We start from the raw sequence: 19,402 nt of genomic DNA on the forward strand, positions 1-19,402 counted from the left end.
GTTAAGGATGTATGATGTGAGAACGATAAATGGTTATTTTTACACCGGCGACACATACGGAGAGTCTACACCGTTGGTAACGATAACTGCAATCTTTTTGTCAGTTGACTTTACGTGTTGCGAGACTGTTCATATTTTTTTAATGACCGGGTTTTATCTGCGATTTGTGTGACGCAATCTTTGCTTTATTATGTAGCACACTTCGAAATGCGGAGTCACTTAAGACACGCGAAAGTCGGCAATTTTTTTCTCGCACAGTGAATTTGTTAATTTCAAAGACTCGTTGTTTCTTAAAAATTCTTATTTTTTAAATTCTAGCTAAGAACGATTTTAGTTCTCAGTTTACATAGTAATTGTTGCGTATGCTTGACGCGCTCTTATCGATCTCGACGCCACCTGTTTCCTTTGATTCGTAACAATTTAATTAATTAAATGCGGAGTAATTTGCCAATGATAATGTTATCTTTCAGAATGTAAATGTATGCGAAGCGCTTAACGAAGCATCGTTTATGTGAATTAATGGAATATCCATATGATCGATAACACTCGTAACATTCATGATTCACGAGGATTGTATCGCGTTCGGCGGTAGATGTTTCCAATATTTCAACGTAAGCTCTGTACCATCTTTTCGGAGCAACGTTGCAATTTATCATTCGTAATTACGGAGAATGAATTACATCTCGTGTTTGTTAATTCACCGAGAAATTTTCGCGAGAGCGTACCCGCCTCTCGGGAACGAGGGGCATTGTTTTAATTGAAAATGGCGGTCAAAGTAATTCGATCAACTGCGAAACATATTCGAGAGTAACCTTTGAACGAAGATTGACGTTTCTACCACGTGACAGTTCATTAACGGATCAACGCATTGTATCCTTGCAATCAAAGACCGGAGGTTTAGTCGGTCAAATTGTTTTATGGTCGTCCTGCCTCTAGAGTAGGCTGGGGCAATTTCTACCCCACTGTCGCTTCACACCTCTCACTACCAGTGTACCGGGTTCCCCCACTGTCAACTATAATATTTCATATTACCCAGAGTCGCCAGATTAAGATTCGTGTCCCCACTCTACCTTCCTCTTCTCTCTCTACGACGCTATTCTCCCACTGTCCGATACTGGCAGAGAGAGGGTAACTTTTTCCCCCTTCAATTCGTGTTCCCTCCCCTCATCTTCCCGACAGAACCTAAGAGTGGGGTTTCGCAGATCCCTCTGCGCCCCATTGTGTTAAACAGTCTCTGAAACAGTGTTTATTCATTATAGAGTTGGGCAATAATCAACTAATATTTAAAAATGCAGAGGTGGGCATTATTTGGCGAAACAAATATTTCAAATACTATTTAATATTTTACATTTGATTTTGCTTAAAGAAAATAGTATCTTAAATAAGATTTACAATTTCGCGAAAGAATATTTCTATTATAACAATTTGATCCCCCCAAAATAAAATATTTCTATTTTAACAATCGGAAACACGAAATACAATATTTTACTTTTTGCATTGTTGTAATACTCTGAGAAACCGCATAAACATACAGTCTGTCTTATTCGTTAAGAAACGATTTGCACCCATAAATGTATTGAATTCGAACCATTATTTTCAGCAGTAATATTTAAAATTGTCATTGAAAATAAAGACAAAATACAAATATTTTCAATATTCTTCAAATAAAATACTATTTTCAAACAAATTACTGCCTCAAATAAATTATTTTATTTTCAAAAATTACTGCACCAAACAAATTATTTTATTTTCAAAAATTACTGCACCAAATAAAATATTTTATTTTCGAAGTTGCACACATACTTTAAAAAATAAATAGGATTATTTACTGTTTACTATTTAAAATACTATTTCCCCCAGCTCTGTAGAAATGACTAATAGTCTTTTTCAATGTTAGTCATAGCAAAATAGTCATTAGTCAAAACTTTTTGATTAGTTAGTGATGACTAAATTGCAAATAGTAATATACTAAATTAGTATAGTTATTAATATTTGAACATAATCAATCATTCTGTAAGTTTTTTTTACGATTGTAAAACTGCATTGACGATTTTATTATACTGTTGAGTAACATTCGGTGCTCTTTTATAACATAAAGGTTTCTGATCATAGTGCAAAAGGAATTAGTCCCAGATTTGCACAGATTGAAGATTTATAACTAGTTTAAGTAGAGAGAATATTAATACTTGCTTTCACAATTTTTTATCTAGACCTGTATTGAATGTTTTTAAATATCGGTTCGAAAAGAAACAGTTATTCTACTGTAACGAGTGTTCGAATGTTAATTCAGTTAGCTGTAGATAAAAACTAATTGGATAAGTACACTGTACTTGAATATCGATATACCATATTTTTATCAATTTTTCCGATATTCCATTTATTGTAATCGAGGCAGTTTTCGATTTCGCTTTATTAAATATTTGTTACATTTCATATCTTTCCAGCTGCTAAGTCGCATCAATTTTTCATTTCCGAGCGATCGCGATACATTTACGAACGATAATATGATTTTCCTGTTAATGTTATAATAATATCGAAACTGTTGGAAATACGTTTTCCCCCGAAGGTTACCCGTCACTGTATATGCATCGCATAAATGTTTTATTGTCCTGTTCAAATTACGTTGCAGTTTGAGTACAGGCTACCCCCCTCGCCCGTCCGATTCAGACAGAGTTATACGTTTAGCTTTGTACAATTTAACGTTTTGTTAGATCGTTACGAGCGAGCGTAACCTAGATTTACGACCCGCGAAATTCAAAATTCGGATTGCGGTGCACGGGTGCTAATGGCATGTTTGAGGACCGAACGCGCTAAACTCCGGCGTTAATTAGCTAATCATTGTGTTTGAGCGTACGAGACTGTTCGATAAAGCAGTGAAACGTAATACATAAGTGAATCAATTAGCGAAAAAGGAACCGTTCCATTCGGTTCGAAAGTGAACATTATAATATAACTGAATTATATAATTGTTGAAATTATGTTCTCAGTTCAGCTATAGAAAACAGTAATAACGACTGTATAAATATATTCATAAAATACAGTTATTCTTGCATTTTAGTACCTAGGAGGAAATTGACCACAGCAGGGAACAGCACCGTGTATTCTTTCGAACTGTTCTTTTAATTGGCACTGTATTTCATTGCTGGATTGTGGAGTTTATGCAATTTATAACACCCACCATCATTCTGGGACTCGGTTCAGAATAATGGCCAATAAAAATCTTTATTTCCTTTTGTTACGACTGTTACGTAACCTTCAATACAGCAATCAATTCTCTGCTTTGTATTAACGTATAATCGATCGATTACAACTCAGAGTTGGACAGTAATTAATTACATGAGTATTTAATTACATCTTCAATTACATGTGCAAAAGTGGACTATAATTACAATAAGAAAATGGTTAAATGGTCCAAAATATAAAAATTAGTCGTTTAAAAGAACAATTACGCTGAAGTAATTGTTGGACTCAATTGCAATTACTCTAATCGTGTTAAGTAATTGCAATTACTCTTTCCACAATTACTATAATTGTAATTACATGTAATTGTAATTTTATTTCTGCAATTTCAAGTAATTGTAATTGGTAGTTGCGATTACTTAACGCCAAAATGGCAGTAAAAAAAGTAATTAGATACCTACTCAATGGAAATGTCTAAAAAGAACAAACAAAAAGCATATGTTGTATATTATCCGACTACAACTTTGAAATGAGGGTCATTTTGAAAAGTAATGGTAATCGTTTTTGGGATATATCAAATAATTAGCTACAAATAAATATTTAATGAATAATAAATATTTCCTAACATATGCTTTTTGTTTGTTCTTTTTAGACATTCCCATTGAGTACGTATCTAATTAATGTTGTAATTGCAACAATTACTTGTAATTGTAATTGAAATTACATTTTGCCCAACTCTGTTACAACTTAACTGTGGCCCATTTCTAAAAAATGCTGCAACTTCAAATATTCCGAAAAACTTTCAAAAATGTTTATCGTAACAATTTACGAATGTTTATTTTATAACTACTACAGATTTGAAGATTAAAGCCTCCTCTTTACAAATAACCCTTTACAAATTGATATGCGATTTTGTCTCACTGTTTTATAGAAAGAAAATCAAAAATTTAATGTGTCGTTGTAAAGTGAAAGCTTCAATATTCAAATCTGTGGTAGTTTGAGTCATAGTGAGGGAACAAGTCTTAATCTGTCCACTCTGCGTTTGTTCCACTGTACAAGACCGACGCAGGGATCCACATTACTGTTCTCGTTTGCATTCGAATGAAAGCGTTGCAAAATCGAAGTCAATAACTTCAAAAATAAATTCATAAAAGAAATGTTTGCATAAAAGAATGCTCGGTCGAGATCGTAATTCCTTTATTGCATTCGAAACCGGTAGATTATAATCCGTAGAATGGTTTTCCCTGAAGAAGAGAGTTACGTCGAAGAAATCGTAGAACCGCGAAGATGATGGAATTATGAGTGTTGATTCTCGGGGGGGTTTTAACGAACACGGATTCCCCGTTGATAAGAAAGCGTACGGGTTCGCGCGTTCATTATTCGTAACAGACTCGTTAGTGGTGAAAATGTAAATGGCCCATACGGGAGAAACGGCACGAAAGGAATGATAAAAGGATACTACTTCCCTTTCCTGAGACACTTCGCCGCCGAGTAAAAGTTGCGGTACGAGTTCGGAGACCGGAAACGCGTGCGTTTAACGTACTATAGTGATTAATCTTCGCGTTTGTTGAAGCAGGAAGGGCTGATCCAACTGCTAGATAATCCTGTGAACGGCCTCTTTTCCGCTGGTAACGATCAAACAATAATAATCACAACGTTCCCTCTTACATCTCAAGCAATACGATCGGATTTTTCTTTTCCTATTATACGCGGTCTAATACGTTTCTAATAATACTTCATCCCCGTACGATTACCGCACTTTTTGCTGTATTTGTTGCGTTATGATTCACGTACGAATGACCAGCATTTATGTCGCCATTTATGACGAGAGTGATCGGCCTGTAACCATCGCGAACAAAAGTATTGACGCAGCTAGCTTTTAATTATACATTGCACACGGGTAGTCGTATATGGTGCTCGGTTAATTTTTTGTAACATCAGAACTGTTGTCGTTAGATTGCGGACACCATTATGCGTTTATGAAAAATTTTAAAAATCGAAGATGCCAATATATGACTTCTCCTCTATTAAAATCATGAACGGAAGAAACAAACATTCAATTCATATAGAGACAATTTTTATTTTGCATAAAGATCCGCAATCTAGTTACCGCATATAACAACGTATAGGTCTTTAGAAGAAACATACCAGGAACAAATTCAATGAGGAAGGTGAAAGAGAAACATTCTATGCGGTGTTTCAAAAAAAAAAATATCGTGAAACCTGAAACAGTCTTTGTGGGAAAAGAGCGTAGCAAAGCGACAGAGAGTATCTGGAAAACCATAGGACAGGGAACGCGCAATGCACACGAACAGTAATTAACGCGTTTGTCTAGGATGGCAAAAGGTGTGAACACGAATCCCGGCGCAGAGTTTCGAACTCTCTCGCCTTCGGGTCTCTTTTTTTCCATCTCGAAATCCCCCGTCTGTGACCGGCAAACACGTGCGACACACGTTTTTAATCGACAATATCTTCGTGCACACAGTCGGGTGTATTCAGGGGAATATTCCCTCTCTGCCAATACCGGATTAGTCACGTGACGAAAGTAATTAAACTTACTTATTAAATATAAAAGTACCACTGCTGTAATTAGAAACATTCAACACAAAACTTATCGGTTAACTTAAACTTTTTTTTAACGATTCAAGACTGTCCTTTCGGATAATCGAGGCTCCACTGCATTCAATTTTGCAGCGTTTACATGGGACTGCCCCCTTAAGTCCACTGTCGACTCGGAGACACGCGTCGAATACAATAGCCGGCCGGTTCACACGGAATAACTTAGCATCTGCTTCTCTTGTTTACAAATTCTCGTCTGGATGCCCGGTGACTTATGCTTATCGATTGTCCCTTTACAGTCGCGGTGTATTAATCGACGAAGCCCTTCGATAACAATTTGTCGATCCACCCGCCGACCAAAAATTATTAGGTGTGCCAATAAGTTGTTTCCCCCTTTTTGGCAAATCGAAGATTTTATTACACATTTTGCGTACATAAAAGTCTGGCGACTCCCAATCTTTCTGTCAATTCTTCTTGCGTCTGGGTCGGATTTTCGTTGAGCAATTCCTCTAACTGGCCGTCATCAAACTTTCTCGGTGCACCTGAACGGTCGTCGTCTTCCAAAGAAAAATTTCCCTCTTCAAATCTTTGGTACCATTTTTTGCATGTTCTGTAAGATATAGCGGTCTCTTCAAGTGTCGTACAAACCATTTCAGTAGCTTCTTAGATTATTCTTATAGACTCTTCTTAAAACTAAAAGAACGCTCCTTCGGATGGCACCAAAATCGGGAAGTAATTCGAATTCAGTCAAACGTTATGATTATAGAAAGAAAGGGGAAGGAACTTATTTGCACACCTAATATTTATGTTATTAATACATATGTAGTGTATAATAAACAGTCCTTTACCACATTCTGGCCCACTATGCGCCGCGGCCAAGATTGAGCCGAGATCCAAGAACGGGTTCGCTCGCAATCTAGGCCCGATCGAGGCCTATGACACAAGCCTGATCAAGATCAAGATACAACATTTACTCGCCACTTGACCCTGTCCCAGTCTGCGTATAGCATCACGCTAATTTAGACTTCACCCAGATAGAGTTTCTTTGAACCACTTGCTCGTCAATCGTTCCAGAAGCGCCACACGACGCGACGCGTTACGAGTCGCCTAACTGGACGAACGGGCGACTTTATAACATTCATATATTCACTGGTAAATTCCGTCAATGAAATCACGAAAACACTAGCACGGTAGATAATCGACTAAATTTTATACATTTGTATATGCATACATTTTCTCTGAACTTGTTGACTACCAAATCGATCACATGTGGATGACACTAATCTTCAATCAGTTTTAGAAATTCATTTAACCTCGATGTATTCGAGTAAATCGACTATCATTTTTAAAATGCAAGAGCACTGTGTGTTACATTTTAACTTTCTGCTATCGGTTTTATTAGCCGTAATGCTTTGGGAATGTTTAACAAGCTATCAAATTCATTAATTCATTTGAAAACGCGAATACTTTTATCTTTCTGTTCACGAGTTCAGCCTGAAAAAGAGCGCAGCAACTGCGCGAACACTGCGTTCGGTATGAATATTAGGATACAGTGGCGGAACTGCGGCACATTTAACAAAATTAAGCCGACTTCTCTTCGGGTGTTTTAAGAAGCGCCAGTAAAAAAATCCCATGATCCTCCAGCAGCGCAGTATAAGACCGGGTCGCCGAGCGTTCTATGTGCGTCTGTAAAAATTCTTGATACGTGGTCGTGTGTTATCAGAGGTATGTCCAGTAGCCTAAGGTGGAGAGCAGGAAAAAAAAAGAAGTAGGTTCGCGAACAAGTGCAACGAGTCTGGACGCGGTAGAACACGTTAGAGCCGAGTAGAATCGCGACGAGTCCTGTCCCGTGTATCCTCTTCTGTCCTCTTCCACCTGCCGTCGCCAGTTTTTACGTTCTCGCTCGTCTTCCCAGTCGCTATTTCTCCTTTTTTTCCCTTCAACTGTCTCGTCTCTCCCGCTTACCAAATTTTTTACCGGTCTCTCGAACCTGCACGTCGAATGTGGACCAGCACGTCGCCACGGATGTTGCCCGGATATCGATAGCTACCAACCGGAGGCGGATGCGCCATTTTTCCTTGTTTTCTTTCGGAATAAGGTTACCGATCACATGAACTCGAGGATCTCTGATTCGTACGGCGCGCATTGGAGTATTTGGCCCGGAAAGTCGGAGAAAAGTCGATTTCAAAATTTTGCGTGCAATTTTTGCTATTCGACGTAGTTAGCCCGAAGAATAAGGCTTCGGATTGTTTTATTTTATTCGTACACTCGTGAAGTACTCTAATTCATTGAGAGTCCTTTCAAGAAAGTACATTCCTTGGACACCCTGTATGTACAGTGGCTCACGAAAGTGTTCGTACGCCCTTTAAGACAAAATAACTTTTTTATAATTGTACCAAACGACCTGATGTTTTGTAAGCAATTAGAAGCATGAAAGATTTTCCAAATAATTATAATTTACAAGGTTACTTGCAAGAATAGAAAAGATATTTTTTAGAACTTTTTTATTTGGGTCCTTAATGTAAAATTAAAATATATGTTAGTTATACGCATACTGATAATTTCATCGAAATCGATTGAGATACACGCGAGCTACAAGCGGTTAAAAATCGTACTTTCTCACGACTTTTGATCAGTTTCTGCTTGAAATCCACAAAATCGTACATCTTTCGATGCGTGTCGTTTATTTCTGTGTCAACCGATTTCGATGAAATTTTTGGTATGTGTATAACTAACATAGATCTACGAAACATATATCTTAAATTTTCATTAAGGTAGAACTTTTCCCAAATAAAGAAGTTTTAAAAAATGCCTTTTTTTATTTTTGCATGTAACCTTGTAAATTATAATTTTTGGCAAATTCTTTTTGCACATCATTTAGTAAACCAATGCTTCTAATTGCTTACAAACACCATCAGGTCGTTTGTTGCAATTATAAAACAGTGATTCTGTTTTAAAAGGCGTAGGAACACTTTTGTGGGCCACTGTATTATGTGTACATGTGGTTACGAGACTAAAGAGACCAAGAACATCACATGTTCTAGGAGATATATGGAAATAATTGATAAAATAAAATCATTTCGTAACATGTTGCACAGCCAAACGCTAAATCGTCACTTCCGCCAATTCGCATTTTTGCGAGAGTGTTTGTATGCGTTTACGGGAAATCTTATTCGCAAGTATTGCTGCAATTTGTGAAGCACGTTGTACAAGTGCCCCATAATGCGAGGGTTACCTGTAATTTCATATCTAAGCTACCCGACCACGGCTTCTCACGGAATGTACTGTCGTAGTTAAACAGCTTTATCTCGAATAGATCTCGAAGTTAAATCTTTCCTTTTCTAACTTTATTAAGGTCAGATCCGGTGTTCTTCAAGGCTCTCTCACCTTGATCCCTTACTTTTCAACCTATTTATGAGCAACATGTTTGAATAGTCTTGCTACCGTCGGTTTGACTTGTTTGCGGATGGCTTAAAACGGTTCCGTGGCATTTACAACGAAGGAAGTTAGTATGACCTTCCCAATTTAGAGTCTTGGTGTACACAGCTAGTTCTGGGTATAATTTATTGGACAAATAGTTACAACGCTACGTTAAATAATCCTCATTCTACAGTTTAAATAATGTATTACTTCATACAGGAAGAGAGAAATGTCAGCAAATAAAATATTCTAATTCTGGCAATTCAAAGTGTAAAATAAAATAGTTTAGCTTGGTATAGTAAATAGCACTTGAAATATTCCTTCATAATAAAAATACATAATGGAAAGAATTAATATCAATTTATAATTATTATAAACCAAGACTAAATTGATTTACTGTTTTAGTACGTTTACTCAAATGTAACACGTTGTTAAAAGCTTCCATTATTTAAACTGTTCATTCGTGAGCAAAGAGTTAATCTAGCAAAATTAATCGGCATAGTTTATTTAAAAAATAATTGCTTACTGTATTTGTATGTTTTGATATTTTGAATTCTCGTATTTTAGTACAGGGGGTACGTTATAATAAAATTTGAAAAGATTTTCTCACAAAAAATGAAATATTCGAATTTCAAAAGTAGTAAAATGGAATAGATATTATTTACTATTCACTAATTAGAATAGTATTTAGGTAGCTCTGTAGAGAAGGTAATTTTATCATAATTAATTATAATTATACATTTAATAATTCTGCTTCATCATTTTTATCCTCTGTAAATGATATTCGTAAGTACAATATTTTCATTTAACATGTTTACATTAGCTTATTCAACATCAATATATTAACAGGTGAAGGTTTTATTTATTGTTCTTGTGCAGATACATATTGTTCGCGGAATTGTCCGCCATAATATTATTGTTATCATTGTATCGTGTATGTGAGAAATTGCTCAGCACGGATTTTTATGTGTAGCTATCTGAACTGCGCCATATTGATCTACAACCATGATTTCACACCTATCTGGAATCATTTGAATTTTATGCCTCTTGAGCGACAACGCTTCATGCTGGCTTTACTATACTCACATAGCGTACTCAATAGTACTTATCTTCATCTGTCTCGGGGCTCTATCATATCTTAAATTGTATGCATCTTAGTTCACTTCACATCACTTCTTTTTTACAAGAACTCACGTGTGTTGCAGACTGTGAAAATCGTGTTGAAGTGTATTAAATTCTAACGACGCAATAAACCCGTAAAATTCCCATTATTTGCACAAATGGTTCGAGACTATTGTAACTAATTGGTGAATCCAATTGTTTAGATTCTTGCTCGCGAATTGCTTTTATAATTACCAGACTGCGGATTTTATAGAGTTATGGCAAAATCGAGTTGGTGGAATTTGAAACAGTAAAGAAATTAAAAGGACATCGTGTTGTATTATGTTCAATATAGTAAGATCATTAAAGCAAAAAAGAAATCCTAATTTGTCTTCTTGCAATTAATACCATTTTTATTTCGCATAAAAATCCCCAGTGTAACAATTAATTGTATTATTGGCAACTCTTGAACGCCGAAATTTTACTCCATGCTATTTTGTTATAATATTCTTAAGGAATGTGATAACTGGTGACGTTACCTTTTTAGGTATTTACTTAGGGTATTAGTAGTGATAACGTTATCTGAAAATATACCAATTCACTCACATACACTACTGCAAACGGGGCAGAGATGATTAGGGTTGACATCGATGATAATTTTTAAGGATTAATAATTTCTACTAATAGTATAACTACTATAAACATTTTCCGTAAAACCAGATTTTTTCACTTGAAATTTCTGTCATTTCTATAACAATTAAACAATTTCGAAAATGTGCATTGTTTTGCAATTTTTAATTGGTCCATGGCTAACCAGAAAGCCACCCTCGATAACGTAATCTAATAATTCCGTTTAAGATTACTACATAAAATGTTCATTGATGCAACTATTAAAAATCTTACTAATAGGCTTCCAGTATATAACTTATTGAATTTACGTTCATGGCAAGAACGAGTAAACAAAATGCAAACGAGTAAAGATACCGATATTTACTTTATTATTATTTATTTAATAAGATTAAGGAGGAAATGCATTTCCATTTGATATCTCTTTTCTATAATTGACATAGAAACGTTTCAATTTGCATAAAGATCGGCAATCCACCTACTTTTAACTCGCAGCATCACAGCAGAAGAAATAAACGTGCGCGTGTTTCCCGTAACGTAATCGATGCACAAAATTCTAATTCTGCATGAAGATCGCTGCTTATCTGTGGAGACTTATGTATCTATTTCGAGAAAGAATAATATGTTAACGACAGGAAATGTAAAAGCAACTGCCAGATAAAGTAAGATGTTTGTGTTGCAAAGGTGGTCTGCTTTCGGAATGCTCTGTATAATCTGCAGCATCTCCAGCATCCAGTCTGTCACGCTTCTCTTCCTCCTCTTTCGTTGATCTCTCCCGTTTCCATATGGCTTTCACAAGGTTTTCGGTGCTTTCGCGTATTCGTCAACGGGCTCCACTTGCCAAGGAACAGTCAAAGAATCTACTGCAATGCGCCCACACGTCGGCTAAGCTCTTGGCGCGAGCTCATCATTTAATTAACCTATCGGTACACAAGCCGACTCAAAGCGCCGCGGCGCAATTTAATGATGCGTTCTGCGTCCTGAAAGTGACGGAGGATACGTCGACTCTGCGTGGACTTCAAAACAGGCGACGACAAAGTTGCGTACTAAACGCCGCCTCGGAAATCGGTCGATCTGAAAATCCACACAATGCGCACAATGCCAGATCAGGAGAAACACAAATACAGTTACTCCCTCTCTCCCTGTACCCGATCAGTCAAGTGACCTCGTGACGAATGCACGACGGAGGCGGGAACAGCGTCGTAGAAGGGGAAAATACAGTGAGAACTTAGTCTTTAAGTATTTAAGTTATTAACAAGGGAAGGACCCCGAGTGTCCGACTTCGATTTTGATAATTTTTTGTGAGACGATGGTATATCGATCCCTAATGATGCCTGCAAAATATTAGGCGTAGATACTCAATAGTTTCAAAGATATAAACAAATAAACTTTCATACCTTGTTGGTATACCATGATGTGCAGCTCAAGTTTTCGATGTTCAATTGTTTATATCTTTAAAACTATTGAGTAACTACGCCTAATATTTTGCAGTCATCATTAGGGATCCATGTACCATCGTCTCACAAAAGTTGATCAGAATCGAAGTCGGACATTTGGGGTCCTCCCCTTGTAAGTTTACATTAGGTTCGAATGAAAGTTTTTACGTATCGTTTTTAAATAAAAATTCAGGGTTTGTTGAATAACATGATGAGTAAAGTAATAGAAGAGAATGGAAAATATGTTATTGAACAAATGTGTGCACGAATGTCCTAATACTTAGAAATAATCTTCATGTACAATAACAGCTAGAGTCGCGTGTTAACAGACAGTCATCCGCAGTCGTAATTAGTACAATTTCAAGCAGTGGGAAAATTAAGAAGATTTAAGGACATCAGTGTATTCATTTCAGCTTAATAAGACAATTAAAAGGAGAAAGAAATTTCTATTTGGCTCCTGTGTCTTGCAATTAACGAAAAACATCTTTTATATTGCATGAAGATTCGCAGTCTATAGTCATAATAGAGATTTGTGCCTTGCAACAAATAAGTGAGCTCCTTTATAGAATTCATAGAACATAATTACACGCAAATAGAATACGGTCTAGCATAGATTGACAGAACCTATTATACTGCATCACACGCGAACGTTCAGCCATTTTTATTACACCTCGGTCCCGCACAAAGGAAAAGTTGCACACCTACGATTGCTAGTTTCGTATGCGCCTAGCGAATGGCTTCAGGTAGCAAAATGTACAGCGTTCTTTCTCATGCAAATTAGTATTTAGTTACCGAGGTACACAGTCGTGTACAGTATCGTTCACGGTTCCCAGTAATGATCCAGTGAAAACTGCTTCGGCAAGGATTGAGAGCTGCCAGTACCTACACGGGGTCTAGCAATCAGTTCATTGTACAAGCTGTTCCACTTTATGGTCGGTGTATGACTATTTGCACTTATCGCACTCTCTCTAATAGTCGCTAATTTCGCCGCGAATCCGACGCGGCGCGTAGCTTTCTGCCGACAGTGTGTTTATTTTGATTCGTTTGAACTCGTGTATTACGACTCGTAACTCGTGAGTTTCGTGCGTGACGCACCGACGCGATTTTTTGAATAAAACTCGTCCTTCCCGCTATTCCTGCACGTGACGACCTTTCGAAACATCCGCGGCGGAATGTAACGGGCAAACATCAGGAAATCATTGATAATTTTTCCGCGGACCGCGCGCGCTGCGTCTGAATTATGAACACGTATGCCAGCTTGCTCCTCGCCCCGTGGGAGACTTCGCTTATGGGGGCAGTCTCCTACGGACGAGTGAACGAATCGGATACGTTTTTTTACTCTGCTGTTTAAAAAGCCTAGAATAAGCTAAGAATGGAGAAAAAAGTGTATAGCAAAAACTGTTTAACATTATGAAATATTTTATATTGCATTTTTGAGTTTCTATTGGGTTGGAAAGAAAGTTCGTAGCGTTTTCAAGCGAAGAATCGAAGATAAAATACAGTAACACGAGAAGTTACCTGAAAAATGGCAGAAAGTAATAGAACAGAATGGAAAATATGTTGTTGCATAAATCTCTTGGAATTTTAGCTATCAATTTTAATTTACAAACGCCACGAACTTTCGTTCCAACCCAATACGTTATTTTTCTGAACATAAAAATATTCAATAATATATAATGCACCTACGGAAAAGTAAAGAAATATCAGAAAAATTGATTTTTAATTTAGCTTAACTACCATGCACTATTTAACAAATTAAGGATAATGGTTTCAACAATATCTCATTACTTTTATAAAGCTGGTATTTCCGAAATTTCAATGCGAAATATGAATTCTTTTGAATTTTTGGAGATTTCTAATTCTTTTTTTAAACCGTTTCGCAAAATCTGAAGAAAGTACACATTAGTAATCGCGATGAGACACGATTAATATAATAATATAAATGTGATACTCTTGCAGATTCAATATAAAATCGGCAATTTATTACTTTTAGGTTAAGTACGACTTGAGCAACTATTTCTGAGTAGCGTGTAAGGGTTAAATGAGCCTAGCGGAAACTCGTTGTCTCGGGAAAGAATTCCGGCTGCCGTGTCGTCCGGTCGACCTTTTTCACCTTCGTTTTTCCGAGGTACGAAAGTAATCTTGCCGCGACAAAATGTCGGATACTTCAGTTTTTCCGTTTCCAATGTTATCCAGCGAAAGAACCGCGCGACTCGCTGAAAGAGATACAGCGTTGTCGTTAAGTCGACTCGCGGCTAAAGCACTTCTGTTTTTGTTGGTCGGTTAAAGGAGTTGACATACGCTCCGAAGGGAATCGAGGTTCGTTTCGAGTCGTTCGTGCTATCTTAATTTTTGCTTCGATTCGATAATAACCTCTTCACTTCGGTTCGATGAAACTCTGGCGAGACGGTATTCCGCGAGGATGAAATGTATACAGGGTGACTCATCTCAAGTAACTTCTTCCTTTGTGAAAATCAAAATTCTGCGGCTTTGTTGAGGAGTTATTAATCAGTTATAATCAGAGTACAAGAGTGAGCCGAATGTCATCCGCATTTTTCGTTAATAACTCCTTTCGAGGATTGCCAGGGTGCGGGATTCGCGTTCTTATTTCTCGATAATACAAAAATGGGGGATTTCAGTAGTTAAAAACGCTGGATAAGAGATCGATCCACGGCTCTAGCCTAGTCCAAGTCCTATTTTTTCGTTTACGAGGCGTAATTTGCAGCATGTAGCGCGTTATAACTAGTTGGGGCCTTGGGCAAAGTAGAATTTCGGTGCCCCCGGGGAAAAACGTAGCATTTGGATCTTGGTTTGAGTTCGGGGCCACCTTTTGCTGTGGGGCCCCGGGAATTTGTCCGAGTTGCCCATAGGGTGACACGCCACTGTTCGGCAGCATGTACAGTGGGCGTACAAAGTATTCGTACACCTTTTAAGAACTAATAACTTTTTTATAATTGCACCAAACGATCTGAATTTTTATAATCAATTAGAAGCATTTCTGAATATTTCTAAGAAAACTAATCGGTCATATACTGTGATCAATAATTATATCAATTTACGTGAAAATTACGGAAAAAATCATCTTAAAGGTAGTAATAAAAAATAGTCAAAGAGAGAACATTCAATATTAATGAGGTCTGCAGCTAAGGAAAGGAAAAATGCAGCACAATCTCGAGCTGAATTCGAGCTACCAGTAATAACAAGACGTGTGCAACAACTTTTAAATTCTTCTGGACAAAAATACAACGTAAACCAGGCCTTAAAGAAGTACATAAACCGGCCCGTATTGATTTCGCACGGGCACAAAACACAGTGACTTTATAGAAATTTCGACCACAGTATGTCCATGTGATTGCTATACTACGGAGACTATGAATCGATACTACAGAGACTGTATATACTAGAGAAACAAACATAACGAGATCACATGTTCTAGGAGGTATATGAAGGTCATTATCATAGCGGCTCCAGTAATATTTGCTTGGTTAAGAAAGATACCGCGTCATAACCGCATTATGCAATTTCCAGCAGGGAGGTGTATACTAAACACATGTGTATTAATAATACCGGGATAAGGTGGCACGTAACAGCAGGAATCGTTGGGAGGTAATTTACACCTACAGAAGTACGCAACAGAACAGTCGAAGTACATATGTGCACGTGTGCGACGAGTCCTATTAAGCGTAGGTGGATTGGATTCGCCGATGGATAGAGTACGACGGGGAACTGGGCGGTTAGGGGAGAGAATGATGAAACATGAAATTGCAATTGAATGGAATTGTAATGGAACGGAAGTGATTCTGTGTGATACGAGAAGAGCAGATTACGACCAATCCCCCCGAAAGAAATTCGTGGCGCCTCGAGCTACGTAACTTTTTTCATACGGTATGCTAAGCATGTCGGTTTCTTCGTGGATGTTAACCTGTGTATGCGTATACAGGATGGTCCAATATAACTTTGTTCACCTTGTATATTACCGTTGCTTGTAATAATAAATTGTAAATTTCTCAGGTTTTGTGCATATAAGACGAACAACCCAATGTCAATCTTTGATCATGATTACTCAAAGATATTAAACACAGTCAACCTGGAAACATTATCTGATCGAAGAATAATATCCGACCAGAGCTTTATTTTTAATTTGATAAATAATAATATAGATTGTCCTGTGCACTCCCGAGGCAAATCAATTTCTACGTACCTGAACGAGTTTTGAGAACAAGAGCAGGATTTCAAACAATGAAATCCAAATCCACATATGGAGTAATAAAATCCTTTAAATCGCATTATTGCTAGCTCAAACATACTTTATAATAATATTGATTTTTTAAATGGCACGTTACAGGCATTCAAAAGAAAATTACGCAAGACTATTTGTTAATCGTACCTGTATTTGATTAGTTTCGCGCTTGTCCCTTTTATGTAAATTTTAGGTTAAGACTGTTTTTTTTTCTTTTCGTTATGTTTCTTTCTGTTTTTATCAGTTCTACTGTAAAAAAAACTGTAAACATTTGTATAAAAGGACCTCGGTCCGTATATAATAATAATAATAATAATATGAAAACATGATGTAATTCGATAATGCGTCATTAATGCGGATGTTTATGCAATTTTTAATTTTTGTAGATAAATTTTAAGAAAGTGGAATCAAGTAGAATCTTATTGTTAGTGGCAATGGCCTTTGTAGATGCAAAATTAATAAAAATCCTACCAGATTCTATTGAATTTCGTGTTCTAATATTATTTGAAAGTTTTCATACGCCATAAATGCATAAAGATCCGCTGTCTACTCATTAACTGTTAGATCAATGACATGTGAAGGCCAATGCATTTTTACTGCTTTTTCCATATAAAAAGTGTTTAATCATAATTATCTCCCCCTCTATACCATGCAACTTTTGTATATATCATTTTTTTATATTGTTGTAACAAGTAATATTGTTGGGACAAAGTTATTGCCCCACCCTGTACAATGTGGTACAGTCGACGAATATTCCACCTCCAAATAAATCATCGTAATTACTCATTACTACTATCTTGCCGGAATCGCGTTATCAGTTTCTCGGGATTAAATATTCCGACGATAAAATTAAAATTGCAACAGTAAATTACCACCGGCATTAAATACTCCTATAGTAAAATTAAAATTGCCGTAATTAAATTAAAGTTAGAAGCCCGATGGATGGAAGTCAAATTTCAACTCTGATTTAAATTAAATTGAACGTACTGAATTAGGTCAGTGTGTATGAAATGTTCGGCGCCTTAATTGGGGGGCATTTGATGTAATAAACGATTTCATTAGTCGAAGTGATTATTTATGTCAATGTAATTAATCAAATTATTTATGACCTCCGTCGAAACATAGGTGTGCGCGTTTCTACCTATTATTCATACTTATTGCGTTATTATTTGTAACTGATGCTCTTGGCAAAGACTTCAAAAACACAAGTGATATTTATTTTAACAACAGCCTCGATTCATTATCGACTTTTACAGTTACAATGATTGAGATTACAAAGACAGATCATATTAAATGAAGGTCCATATTACCAAATTGTTTCAAATCATATTGAATGAAGTTTCATATAACCAAATTGTTTCGAATCATATTAAATGAAGTTTCGTATTACCAAATTGTTTATGACCTCCATCAAACGTTTGATATATTCCTAGCTATTGTTCATATTTACTACGTTATTAATTATAACATAATCTCTTGGTAGAAACAATATCTATTTTAATGGCAGCTTCTATTAATTACCAATGTTTAGAACAAGTATAGAATAACATTAAATGAAGTTGCATATTGTCTCTTGATTCTGGTTTAAAAGTTTTTATTGTTAATGTACACTAGTACGTCAGCCTTTCGTCCGCAGCCATAAACAGTTATGTCTGCTACCGAAGTAAATACTAACTTGTTGAAAGTATACATTAGGATCGAATTTAGTATATTGATGATGACCTCAGTAAATAGGTTCCATTCCAGTTATAACATATGTATACATGGTGTTCCGTTTAACATGGATTCGGCAATATCTTGGTTACCTATCCCGAACGAAAAACAACTTAGAAAAAATGACAAACCATTGCAATATGCCATATTCTAAACCTGGTATAAAATTACTTTTACGCCATACCGCAACGCGGTAAAAGCTCTGAAGATAATAAAGAAGAGCTTTTGTTCTGGCGACCATTGGGACGATTCTCCTATTTCCAGCAGTCCGCAGGTGTGGATAGGTTGAAAACCGCTGATTTAGCCGAGCCAATACATCGACGAGACGAAAAACTGTTTCGATATATGGTCCGGCATGAAAATTACGCGGGGCACCGATCGAGAGATAGAGAGACCTCGATTGAGTTGTACAGAAAGTTTTTCGACTCATTGTGTATCTCTCGAGCCGCGAGAAGATGCGCATTGCGCGGCGCGGGAACGATTTATTGTAATAAATGATCGTGGCCGGTCGCTTTTTGTTGAAGCGAAACAAGGCGCTATTGGTTTCACGACTGAAAATAATGGTGGCCGGCTCGAGTTAGTCGGCGTGGTACTGTGGTTGCGCGTTATTGAGAGCGCAGCACTGATTCTGATTGCTATGCAGGTGCATCGACCTGCTCGACGATTGATTTCGCACTTGCTTTGACACGGCACGCTTTCATGATTTGCTACGGTCTAATCTAATGAATTATGACGCCGATGCGCCATTAATCAGCCTGTACTAGACTTTTCCCAACGCTGCACAGCTTCCTCTCTTTCTCTCTCTCTCTCTCTCTCTCTCTTGCTCTATCTCCCTCGCTCTGCCCGATTAACATGTTTCACCGGAACACAATGCTATATCTTTTCGTTCGAATCGATATGGTTGCGCGCCGCACCCGCTCTCATTACCGTTCGACTGCCAAATCAATTTGTTTTACGGATTTCCGGGGCAAACTATATTTTCGCGATTCGTTTCTAACGCAAGCGATCGCTTAATTAATTAACACGTTCACTGTCTCGCTGCTCACATGTGGACGATACAATTCTTTGCATATCCTTGAAAATTAATTCGATTCGTAATATGTACTGTTGCGTATTCACCGAACTC

General features: G+C 37.0%; 1 protein-coding gene across 7 annotated transcripts in view; it reads left to right on the forward strand.

Annotated features, from left to right (window-relative positions):
- The window catches only part of LOC143214010 (CCR4-NOT transcription complex subunit 6-like), a 591,839-nt gene that overhangs the window by 100,848 nt on the left and 471,589 nt on the right, over nucleotides 1-19,402 (forward strand). The gene's annotated exons all lie outside the window — the stretch shown is intronic.

The sequence above is a fragment of the Lasioglossum baleicum genome, chromosome 12 (genome assembly GCF_051020765.1).
Source record: "Lasioglossum baleicum chromosome 12, iyLasBale1, whole genome shotgun sequence".
Lineage (NCBI taxonomy): Eukaryota > Metazoa > Arthropoda > Insecta > Hymenoptera > Halictidae > Lasioglossum > Lasioglossum baleicum.